The sequence below is a fragment of the Podarcis bocagei genome, assembly GCF_964188305.1.
Source record: "Podarcis bocagei genome assembly, chromosome: 10".
In the NCBI taxonomy this organism is placed as follows: domain Eukaryota; kingdom Metazoa; phylum Chordata; class Lepidosauria; order Squamata; family Lacertidae; genus Podarcis; species Podarcis bocagei.
The window spans coordinates 53,937,678-53,949,891 of NC_138135.1; the positions used below are offsets into that span (position 1 = coordinate 53,937,678).

The 12,214-nt window shown below is 41.9% G+C and overlaps 1 long non-coding RNA gene across 1 annotated transcript in view; it reads left to right on the plus strand.

The window, feature by feature from the left end:
• Positions 1-12,214, plus strand: part of LOC308596654 — a 73,572-nt gene that overhangs the window by 44,260 nt on the left and 17,098 nt on the right. Inside the window, exon 3 of the long non-coding RNA XR_014012611.1 lies at positions 2,507-2,609. This is a non-coding gene — a long non-coding RNA (uncharacterized lncRNA). The remainder of the gene's footprint in view (positions 1-2,506; positions 2,610-12,214) is intronic.

Genomic DNA, 12,214 nt, shown 5'->3' on the forward strand with positions numbered 1-12,214 from the left:
AGAAGCTTCTAAATTCCTGGAACCAGTAAGTGTTAGAATTTAATCAAGGCTTGGGGTGTTAAAACTGGCTGCCAGACCCGTGTGTATCAAGCTGTGTACTAGACATTTCTAATTCCCTAGAATCAGCAAGTGTCAAAAGACAATTGAGACAGGCTAGCCTCCTGTATTGAGGTGATAGCCATTAAGACAACAAAGCGTGAAAGGAACTTGGTGTGATATGTAAAATGAATGTGGCCCCTCCCTCAACAGATAAAGCCTGACTGTGAGAGAAGCAAGACCCTCTTGGAGTGTTAATGCCACAAACTCCTCCCTTGCAAGCTGAGGCTTTATGTATGTGTAAATAAACCATAAATCTTAGATACCATGGTCGTCACTGTACCTCATTTCCCAGAGGAACACTAACCCTGGGTAAAGTGCACCTGGAACCCCTAAAATCTTGCACCACTTGGAGAATGGAGTAGCGTGCAACAATATGTATTTAAGTCATATACATATATATAATCAGATGGCATTTCTATCTCACGCATTTCCACTGACTTTTACTGTACATCAACAAACATGGGATGTATGTGGGTAATGCTGCAGAAGCAAAAATGGTGCTCTGTATTTGCCAAATGGTGCCAATATCCCTCCTTTCTCTCACTTCCTGCATTTAATTGAAACTATAAGGTCAAGTCAACAAGACTGAAACTGGTGCATATTTCTTGTGCCCAAGATGCTCAGATTCATTTTCTTTTTCTTAAGAAAAAAACAAGAATACTTTTTCACCCCTTCCGAACTATGCATGCCAATATATGGACATATTTAGCAAAGTGCCCTTGGGAAATAAAAGAACATGTGAAACTCATTTTTTATTTTCCAGTAAACTTCACAACACTCTCTGTGATTCCATCCTTTCGATGGATTTCTAGTTTATCTTATGTGTGAGAAATGACCTTCTAACCTATGTGTGACAGTTGTTTGGCTTTTATTAAGTGCCTTGTTCACTAGCAACGTTGGGGCATTACTCATATATATTTGTGTGTGCTACTTCAGTAAGCTATGGAGAATTATTTTTATATTGTTAAATGCAGTCTCTGGCTGCATGCCGCTTAAACATGGCTGGTGTCAGGGAGAAAGCTTGCCAATTTAGTTTTCAGATGTGTCTGAAAGACAGCTTGGATTTTCCCTCTATATGTGAATTTGTGAACATCTTCAATTTCTTTCTTTGGAAGTACAGCACTATAGAAAACACACACACCCCAATCTCAACCTTACAGCTGAGGGTGCTTTAGGAGGTGGTGTTAGGGCTGATGGCAGAATGCTCATTACATTGTGGGAATTTTCCCAGTGTGCCAGTAGAACGTTCCATTGCCTTAGATATTCTGCCTGCAAAACAGGAGGGAAATAAGGTGGGCATGGATGCAGCACATCTAAAGCCTCTCTCCATTTTTCAGACATGCAAACAGAAATGGTGCAACTCTAGCAGTCAGCAGGAGGAAAAAGCTGCTGCGCTGCACCTTGTGTCGTGGCTACACCAAAATAGCAGAGTGATAGATCGGTGGTTGTTCCATAGATCTGGGGTATCGCTTCCCTTTGGCATAAACACGTTAGGAGTACTCTGGGCATTATCTATTAAAAGGCTCAGTAATACAATTCACTGAAAACCACCCTGTGAGGGTAACACTCAATAGCCCTTTCACATCCTCCACCATCTATCTGATGAAAATAGGGATGTCCCATTCCATGATAATTTTGCTATTTATACCCCACACATCTTATTGGGTTGTCCTAGCACTCTGGGCAGCTTCTAACAGACATAAAAACATAATAAAACATTAAAATTTTTAAAAAACCTTCCATATGCAGAATTGTCTTCCGGCGGCTTGGGGGTTGGATAACTCCATACCCCCCAACATTTCTCCAATGAAAATAGGGACATCCTAAGAAAAAGCAGGACATTCCAGGAACAAAACATAAACTGAGACAGCTTCTGTAAATCACGGACATCCCTGGAATATAGGGACACTTGGAGGGTCTGCCCTTTGATGCTGTCAACCATTCTTTGGCATTAGAAGAGAAGTAAACTCTGTGTGGTTTATAATGAAAGCCAATATTAGCCTGTAGTCCTGTACTGTCACTGGGGTTTGCCTCTGGGTAGGCATGCATAAGATGGAACTGTTGAAGTTGTTTTGAAGTAAATGTTACTACCATCTCACTTGACTGATTTAACTAAGGAAAACATTTCTAAAAAGCATCCAGTATTAGCAATATTCCAGACAATGCAAGTTGTAAATTTATAATTTTGTTCTTCAAAAATAATAGCTCAAAAAAAGCTGACAGGTTACTCTAATTTGCATATCAATTTATTTTCCAAATGAGGCTTATATAGTATTTTCCAGTTTTGTTTCACAGTTGTGCACAAATCGCACTAGACGTTGCGTGCCTGACTGAGAGCATCCTTCTGGCCATTCAGCATGTGAATCAGTATTCTGATCCAAGGTTCCATTTATGTTCTCATGCTCAGATGGAGTTACTGCACAAAAAGAATTCTGAATTCAGTTCAGCGGAAGAAGGAACCTTGTATGCAGCTCTTTACGGACATAGAGACAGCCCTACAGAAAGGAGAGGTAGGTGTGCATGTTGGAGCCACCACACATAGAATGAAAATAGTTCAGCAGCCTCATACACCAGCCTCATACCCAGCACTGCCCTTCCGACGTTGAGCATATTTAACTGAACGTGCTTTGAAGCCCCCTGATGATTGGGAACCCAATTACAAGGGGGCTGTTCAGTCAAATACACATAGAAACCCCCTTCAGACCTTCTTGCCCAGCGTGGGAAAGCTGGGGTGGTACAGTCAGGTCAAGTGAGTGAAGAGATATTGGGAGCAAAGCTGACATTCACAGCCGAGTGAGAACCTGAACAGGACTCGCAGATCTGGGTGACGACAGTTTATTAGCGAGGTTCTGTTCAGCTCCTTAGCACAGTATTTTCCTAGGGCAAGGTAAGACCGAGGAGTCTAGAGGCTGGACTGTTAAGGACAGCACAAGCGACCCCCCTCACTTACGTGGAGGCTATGTTGTGAGGCCCGTGAGCATAAGTAAAATCGCGTAAAGTGGGGAGCATCCTCCAAGCACCCTTTCAACGTCCTCTCCGCTGCTCTCTCTTCAATCCACACCAAAAATACCGTATCCAAAAATATCCACAGCTAGAACTTGAAACTCTGGAGCTGGCAGAAGGACATGTGGGAAATTGGCTATTGCTGCTGCGCTTCCCTGCACTTCAGCTGTTAGGCGGGGAGGCTGAGCAGCATAAACAAAGCCCCATTGCATCTCTGGTCTCTTTGGGGCTTCCTCTGCCCTCATTGACGTACTCTTTGGACTCCATGGAGGGTCTACTCATGAGCCATGAGGACTCTCCAGCTCTCTCCTGCCATTTCTGACTTTGAGTGGAATTATTTAATTATTTCCCAGCGCTGCGTACATACAAGTCAATTCCACGTAAGTGTGGGGACATCTGTACATCGTTAAGTCAATGTGCCTGAAAACAATACACCCACTTAACACGTAGTAAGTTCCATTAAACCTAGTGAGACTTTCCTTCTGACTAAATGTGCTCATGATTGAACTGTTTGCCTTTTGCTTCCCGTATTTGACTACTGGGAGAAGGGAGCCCTAATAGCGCCAGTACTAAATGAATGCAGCGTAATCTCTTCTTCACTTATTATGTTTTAATTTCAAGAAATAAGATAAATGTGTGCTAATTCAAGTTCCTCTATGGGAGGGGGGAAAAGAGCATGTGGAAATCTCCATTAAAGACTCCCAACTAACTGCTTCCCACACCTGCAAGAGATTTCAAAGACATAAATTAGATTGAGCCCAGCATCAGCTTTGTAATATTCAGCTCTTTGTGCATCTGATAGGAAATCAGATTGCAAGTCCTTCCAGGAGAGTGCATTAAAGGTGACAGAACAAAGCTCTTGTGGAGGCCTCATGAAACAAAGACAATACCAAGTATTAATTCAGTGTCCATTTTGATTCCTTGCACTCAGAGGGGAAATGAGGATTGAGTGACAGCTTTATTTAGTAAGTCATAGGCTGCTGAAAATTTCATGAAAAGATGCAACTTGCATGCAAAACAGGAAGGCTTGTTATTAGCAGCCCCTGATAAGGTACAGTAAAAAAAAGAGAGAAGTGAATAATTCTCATTAGATGTCACCTGTTAAACAGCATGAAATATAAATTAGCTGCAAATCTGATCTACATAAAACGGGCTTTGTGTTTGTGGTAGGAACCTTATCAGACCATCTTTCATTGACATGAGGACTTTTTTGCTGTATTTTTTTGCCCTTAGTTTGGAATAATAATAGTTGCAGTGTTTGTTGTGCTCCTGTTTGGTGACAAAGATTGCAGTATAAATTTTGAGAGGGGTTTTTTGTGTGTGTCTATATTTGCTTCTTATGTGTTCCTTTACATTTTTGTACCTTCCCTTTAAAAATCTAAGAAGTGACTACTAAAGTCTCATGTAGGGTTGTCAGATAGGTATCCAGGAAATTCATTCTGGCTAGGGTTGCCATATGTCTGGATATTCCAATGATGGAATTAGCGTCCAGGGGGGATTTCAGGAAATTGGCAGAATGTCCAGGCTTTTTATTTTTTACTTCTTGAAATACGGCAACCCTATTTTTGACTTTAAGGCTACATGCACCATATATTCAGGGATGTGGGTGGCGCTGTGGGTTAAACCACAGAGCCTAGGACTTGCTGATCAGAAGGTCGGCGGTTCAAATTCCCGCGACGGGGTGAGCTCCTGTTGCTCGGTCCCAGCTCCTGCCAACCTAGCAGTTCGAAAGCACGTCAAAGTGCAAGTAGATAAATAGCTACCGCTCCGGCGGGAAGGTAAACGGCGTTTCCGTGCGCTGCTCTGGTTCGCCAGAAGTGGCTTAGTCATGCTGGCCACATGACCTGGAAGCTGTACGCCGGCTCCCTCGGCCAACAAAGCGAGATGAGCGCCGCAACCCCAGAGTCGGTCACCACTGGACCTAATGGTCAGGGGTCCCTTTACCTTTACCTTACCATATATTCAAAGTACATGACTTCCCCCAAAGAATAATGAGAACTCTAGTTTACCCCTGACACAGCTACATTTCCCAGAACCCTTAACAAACTACAGTTCCTGAGGGAAGTCATGTGCTTTAAATGTATGGTGGGTAGGCAGCTGAGGTGTGGGACAACAGCTATCTAAGCCAAACTGACCTGATTTATTTAGTGCTCTGTGGTTGTAAGATGTGTGATTGTCACAAAGGATGAGAGTCTCCATGTGATACCCATAAATGAGAATTTTATGTCATGCTGAAACATTGTGCCTGGTTTGTGCCTTGCACTGGGGATAGAGTACAAACATATGGACCACTGAGGTCATCAGTGACCAAAAGATCAGCTCATTCTGAAAATGATCCAGTGTTATTTGCAGAGTGACGATCAGCATCAATTGCATTAACAGCCTTCTGTGCTTTTGGATTCCTGTAGTTAGATGGCCTGATAAATTTCTGAGATGGTGATCTTTGTGATCTGCCACAGCTTGACACATTTACAACAAATACTTCTTTTGTCTGCTCAATGAGGATATTGTCGGGGAGAGGCAGGGCTGAAGCCAGAGTTTCCCCATCAGAAGCTTACTCATCATTTTTGCTGGGCGGGCATCCATTTGTTGAGTGTGTACCTCTGCCATCACGTAAGTGCAAGCAGTGTGCAGCAGTTTAGGGAGGAGCAAATTTGAGTCCCTAGAAATTATGTTCCTGGGGCATCCTTGAAATATCTGAGCTTGTGTCTCGCTGTCAATATTTGAATTCATGGGAAGCAGCTAGGCTTCTCAAACGTGCATGAAACTCATCCATGCATTCCTCCAGCTTCTGCCTGGCCTGGTGGAACTTATAACCTCAAAATCAATATTTTTCTTTGGAGAAAAATGCTTTGTCAGTGCCTCCTTTGCACTGATAATCATAATCACCTCCTGCAGCTGGTAAACCTATCAAACACTTGTTCTCCAGCATAGTGCAGAAAAAGTGGGCACTTTTTAATACTGTGGTCTATCTCCATAGCACAGAACAAAATTTCTAGTCATTCATTTACCCCCACAGTTGTGTGGGAATCATGAGCAACAAATGAGGGGAGGTTGGGAGAGCAGCCATAGTAGGTCTAATTTCCTCTTCAGTTTTAAACATAGCAGGAAGGTGAAGTAACAACACTCACACACTTACACTATCAACAGGCACGCAGAGGTTTTTGTCTGTGAAATAGTCCTCAGCCAGTGTCCAGAAGTCTCTCATCACAATTGTAAGATGTACTCTTGGCACAAAGGATGGTGACCGAAATATTTTATTTATAAACTGAAGCAAATATTGGGCATGATGAAAAGCCACTAGAAATCTATCTTCTCAGTTCCATTTTGACCTGCTCTCCAGAGCTTGTGTTAGATCTGGACTGGAACTGCTCCTGACCCTGGTGAACTAGAACACACAAATACAAAACATGGACTAGGCCCCTCCACATTACAGTGGTCAGGAATACAATGGTATCTCCGGTTGTGGATGGGATCCATTCCAGAGGTCCGGTTGGATCCCGAGGTTTCCGCAACCTGAGGACCGCTTCTGCGCATGTGCAGAAGTGGTCTACTGCTCAGTTCCGGCACCTCTCAGGTGGGCACCATTGCTATTCTAAGAGAACAAGGAAGGCATTCATAATGAGTTCCGACACCTCTTTTTCTAGAAAATAGCACTGGCTATATCACATATTTGTATGCTTCACAGTACTGGCAGTTTTCTTTTCATCCCCCAGTGCAGAATTTGCTTCCCCCCCCCTCAGCTTCACATGCAATGTTTCTCAACCTTGGGTCCCCAGATGTTGTTGGACTACAACTCCCACCATCCCTGAGCTCTGGCCTTGCTAGCTAGGGATGATAGGACTTGTAGTTCAAAAACATCTGGGGACCCAAGATTGAGAAAGTCTGATAAGATTTTCACAGAGCTGTCCATTACAACCCGAAGTGCTCTTCAAGTCTGTTAGGATTTTTTCCTAAAATAGTATGATATGCTGACAGTAACAGGTGGCTCTCGTAATCTTAGTTTTGTATTTCACATGGTAGAATTTAGAGATGCAAATAGCCCAGGGTTGATGTTCAGTTCTTTATAAATCTGCAGTCCACTGTCCCTCACAACACAGAGCAGTGTGGCTCTTCTGCACCTTACGGCTCAACTCATTCCTCACCCATGATCTAAAACATGTGGCTTTCTGTAGTCTGGCCTCAGTAACTGCAGGCATCCTATCGACACAGTCTGCTGCCTGCTCAGGATCAACATAGGACACCTATCAACCATGGAGCTATACTCAGGTTCAACTCAGAAAAAAGTGAACAGAATGAAAATACTTTCAAAAACATGGAATGGGAATGGTTCTTTACAAACCAGGAAGTCTAATTGGATGCCATCATTTCAAGGTTGACCAAAAAATAAATAAATAAATCCTTGCATAGCATATGCCTTTAATACTAGGGTTATATATATATGGGGACGCGGGTGGCGCTGTGGGTAAAAGCCTCAGCGCCTAGGGCTTGCCGATCGAAAGGTCGGCGGTTCGAATCCCCGCGGCGGGGTGCGCTCCCGCTGCTCGGTCCCAGCGCCTGCCAACCTAGCAGTTCGAAAGCACCCCTGGGTGCAAGTAGATAAATAGGTACCGCTTACCAGCGGGAAGGTAAACGGCGTTCCGTGTGCTGCGCTGGCTCGCCAGATGCAGCTTTGTCACGCTGGCCACGTGACCCGGAAGTGTCTCCGGACAGCGCTGGCCCACGGCCTATAGAGTGAGATGGGCGCACAAACCCCAGAGTCTGTCAAGACTGGCCCGTAACGGGCAGGGGTACCTTTACCTTTATATATATATATATATTTACCAAAAATGTGGTACTTTTATATCCATAGTATCAAAATTAGGGTCACTGCACATGATGTGTCATTGCACGAATCCTTATGAGTGCCTGGATGTGCCCATAACCCTGTGGCTGCGCATGCAGGTGTATCTGTGATCTGCTTCCATCTGTTTTCCCTGTCATCCTTTTCTTGGGGAAGAATAAAAAGCCCTCTTATTTTTGCAGTTGGGTGTTTTTGTTAAGGTGAAAAACCAATGGATCATCATTCACCAAAAGGCTTAAATATCTGCTGAGTTTTCTTTCCTGGACATGTTTATTGTCCGTAAGGTTGGGTTGCAGCTATTGTGCATGTTAGAAGGAGGCGGTTATGTTAAAAAAATATATCAATAAATGAGCGACATGAGCAAAAAGATAAATGCTGCATTATTTAATGCTTTTATTTAATATTGATTTTCTTTATAGTGATCATAGCTGGAGCTTATGGTTATAACTGCTTTTTACAATGTGGGCATCTTGTATGAAATAAAAATATTTGATGACACAAGGCTTATCACTGGATAGTGTACACGAGGGGCTTTGTTAACCACCCTGAGTTTTTGCCTCAAGCTGTGTAACTTCTTCAAAGATATTAATTTCATATGTTAATGTCTGTATAATCAAAGGGTCTTATTTACAGACTGGGACTCGCTTAATTTGCACTCTCTGCTTACCAGCAAAATTTTTACATGTTTCAGGCATTAAATATACAACTTTGTCACTTGATCACAAAGCTTTTTCTCTACAATAATGGTCAACCGGTGAGCTATGGGAATACGAACACACTAATCATAAAACAGCTAATGTTGGAAAACTATTCAGGAAAAGGATACAGAAGTTAGCCTTCTGTTGCTCGATACGTACATGCATGCTGTAAATTAATACAATGAATTCTCATCCAAATGTAATTATATATCAGTGAAGTACATACACGCTCTTCAGGCATTTTACTCATGCATAAAAGCATTATATCGAGGAGGGAGAGGTATGCTAAGCTCTGAAATCAGTCCACACAAATTTGAGTGTGAACTTGCAAGCCAAGGCTTCATCTGGCCCCAACCCACCTAGTAGAATAAGGACACCGTACAATGACTTTGGATCTCCCGAGATGGAAAACCTCCTGTGCTTGTGAAGGCTGTCCTCTTCAGAGGTTCACAATCCAACTCATGGAAAGTAACAGGGGCAACACATTAGGACACTCATATCCACTCTCACTGTTTGTGTGTTGCTTTTACAAGTGAATAGAACGCCTGAAGACTTAAATCTTTGCAATAAAAGGGATGTGCCGTGACTACAACATTCACCTTGTATCTGTAGCGTTTGGAAGCAGTCAGATCTATTTTGGATCTGCTCAGTGTCCAATATTTGTTATGTGTGTTTTGATCTGATCTGTTAAATCTGAAGGTCTCTCTCTCTCTCATACACACCTCAGTGATTACAGTGGGGAACCTAAGAATGACTATATAGCCTTTCTTTCCTGTGGGTGGTTTTTGCAAGCAAAGGAGCTTCTCCAGAGTATACTTTTGATTTTACATTAATAAAAAACTTTAAAAATATGTATTAGGCAGGTCCAGCCAAAGGCTTTCATGCAGGAAACTTTAAAGTCCCCACTTTCATATTTCTGGACTTTATTAGCAAAACCAGAAGGAGCACAAGCAGTGAGATGAGCTAATCTTGCCACTGGGCAATGACAGTATAAGGCTGCAGGCTTGCGATGCTCACTTCTTTTTCATGTTCAGGGGCCAACAATTTGCCTAGAATATTTCTCAGTAGATATGTATCTGTCTGTTAAGCTTTGTAATTTCTGCACAGCCAACCCTTCTGATGGGATGAAGCTTGCCAAATTTCAGAAAGATGGGTACAGTGGTTCTCCACAAGGGCAGACTTTACAATTGGGGTGGGGGTTAGTAAGCACATTCCCTCCCCTAGTTTTTTTGTGGGCAATTGGTGTGGAAAAATGGTAACATGAGGAAAGCGCCCCCTGGATATTAAACTTGTCAAAGTTCAGACAAATAGATTCAGAAGCTATTGTGCTAGGTTATTTTACCCTCATTATAAATTGGAATAGTCAGGTTTTTTCCCCTCACTGACCCCACTTCTCTGACACATACAACCATGGTTTGCCGCCATGACTCAATTGAAGCCAGTTATATGTAAGACTGCACAGGTGTTTTTGTCACCTATGATGTCTTATCAACCTTGAACCTATAATTTCAAATACTAAGTTACAACCAAACCATGGCTATCATTGGTGCAGACGTATAATGACAAACCTGGTTAATGCTATGAAGCAAAAGGGGTATGCATAGGAATTTACAAGTGAGATAATTCAGAAATCCATTTTTTATTCATTTTGGACAATAGATCCCAAGCTAGCTAAATATTCCGGTTTTTGAACACGGATTAAGTGTATAAGCAAATCCATAGTTAAAATGAGGAGTGAGTATATAAATATTTAGCTCTGTCAGCAGCTGAAATAGGAACTGCTCACATTTTAGTTTTGTGAATTAATGCATATTCAACCTAAAAAAGCAAACCTAAAAAAGGATGCTCTGGCTAGCAATGTAAGAAATACAACTTTGTCCTATCACGGTAACTAAAGAGTTTCTGAAAAATAATGGAATGAAGTGGCTTTATTGTTGTTATTTTTTTAAGAGGAAAGAAGTCTTTCCTTGGGCTATTATAATGAAGAAAAAGTGTTCCAAATGTGAACTAATGAAGTACTAAGTAATGAATATTTAATTTGTATAATTTACTGAAGTGTGCCACAGAATCAGAGCTCCATTCTTCACAAACATAACGTTCATTAGGCCCATAGTGTAGCCTGCCTGCAATTATTACTATTTTTTCCTCCTGGACTATTGCAATAAATAAAAGCCACAAACTGAGAAGGAGGGGGCAGAAATCCTGGAAAGTACAGGAGGCAAATAGCAACGAAGGACTGTGGTGTCCACCAAAAAGAAGTAAACTACCTGTTTTCACTCATAATAGAAAAGGGATAAGCAGGCAAAAGAGCATGAAGAAAAATAGAAAAGGTAATAGAGGCTTAGCTTAGCAGGCTTTTTGCCCGTCAGTGAAAACATTATTAAATTAGCTTCGCTGATGGAAGGAATCTCACAAAAACAGAACAGTATGATGACTTGGTGTGAGATTGTAGCAGTATTGATGGCGGGGAGATAAGTGCTACCAAAACTGTGCAGAATAAACACATCAGACTGAGGCGATCATATTTTTCATGTGATGTGATGTGAATTTTAATATAAGCATGGAGGAAAATGAACATCTAAATAGCACAAGATGCCCATGAACAAAGGGGCAAGCTCCCATAGGCTGCAGCTGGAATGGTAAATATCAAGCATTCTTCTTCTTTTTCTTATATTGAAAAGAATTGGGTTCTGTCATGCAAGAAATGCCTTGCTTCCCAAGCACAGATCCATGTTGTATATTTGCATGAGGGAAGCTCGCATATTTTAAGCAGAATCGAGACAAGAGGGATAAGCTGATGAAAGCCAACTCTTCATAAATTCATTTCACATGACAGGAGAGACAGCAGCAGAAAGTAGTTAGGTTGTTAAACTGGGGACACCCAAGTTCTAACGCCCTCCAACATAGCCATGAAGTTCATTGGGTAAATCCTAGGATAATCACTTCCTGTCAGCTTCACCTACCTCATAGGGTTGTTGTCAGGATTCAGATGGGCTGGGAGGGAAGGTGGGATTTACATCTAACAAAATAAAAATGGAATGTCTGTTCCTGGTGAGGCATTTTCCCCCCTTATTTAGTTAATTGCAATGTTTATAAGCCATAGCTTATATACCATATAAGCCTCCATAGCCTCCAACATTTCTCCAGTGAAAATAGGGACACCCTATTCCAACATATATAAAAGCAAAATAAAACATTAACCATTTTAAAACTTTCCTATACTGTACAAGGCTGCCTTCAGATGTCTTCTAAAGGTTGTGTAGTTACTTATATCCTTGGCTTGGGTTTTTTTTTTTTTTTTGCATAACTCTATACCCTCCAATACCTTTCCTATGAAAACGAGACGTCCTAAGGAAAAGAAGGACATTCGGGATCAAAACTGAAACAGGGATGACTCCTGTAAATTCAGAAATGTCCCTAGAAAATACAGGTAGAGACATTTGGAGGGTCTGCTCTACATTCAGAGAGTGCCCAAGCAGTGCATACTTCCCTTTGCCTGCAAAGGTGCGCCCAGGTTATCTGAAGTTGCAGCCTCACCAAGCTAATAACTCGCATTTCTTAGCAAAATATT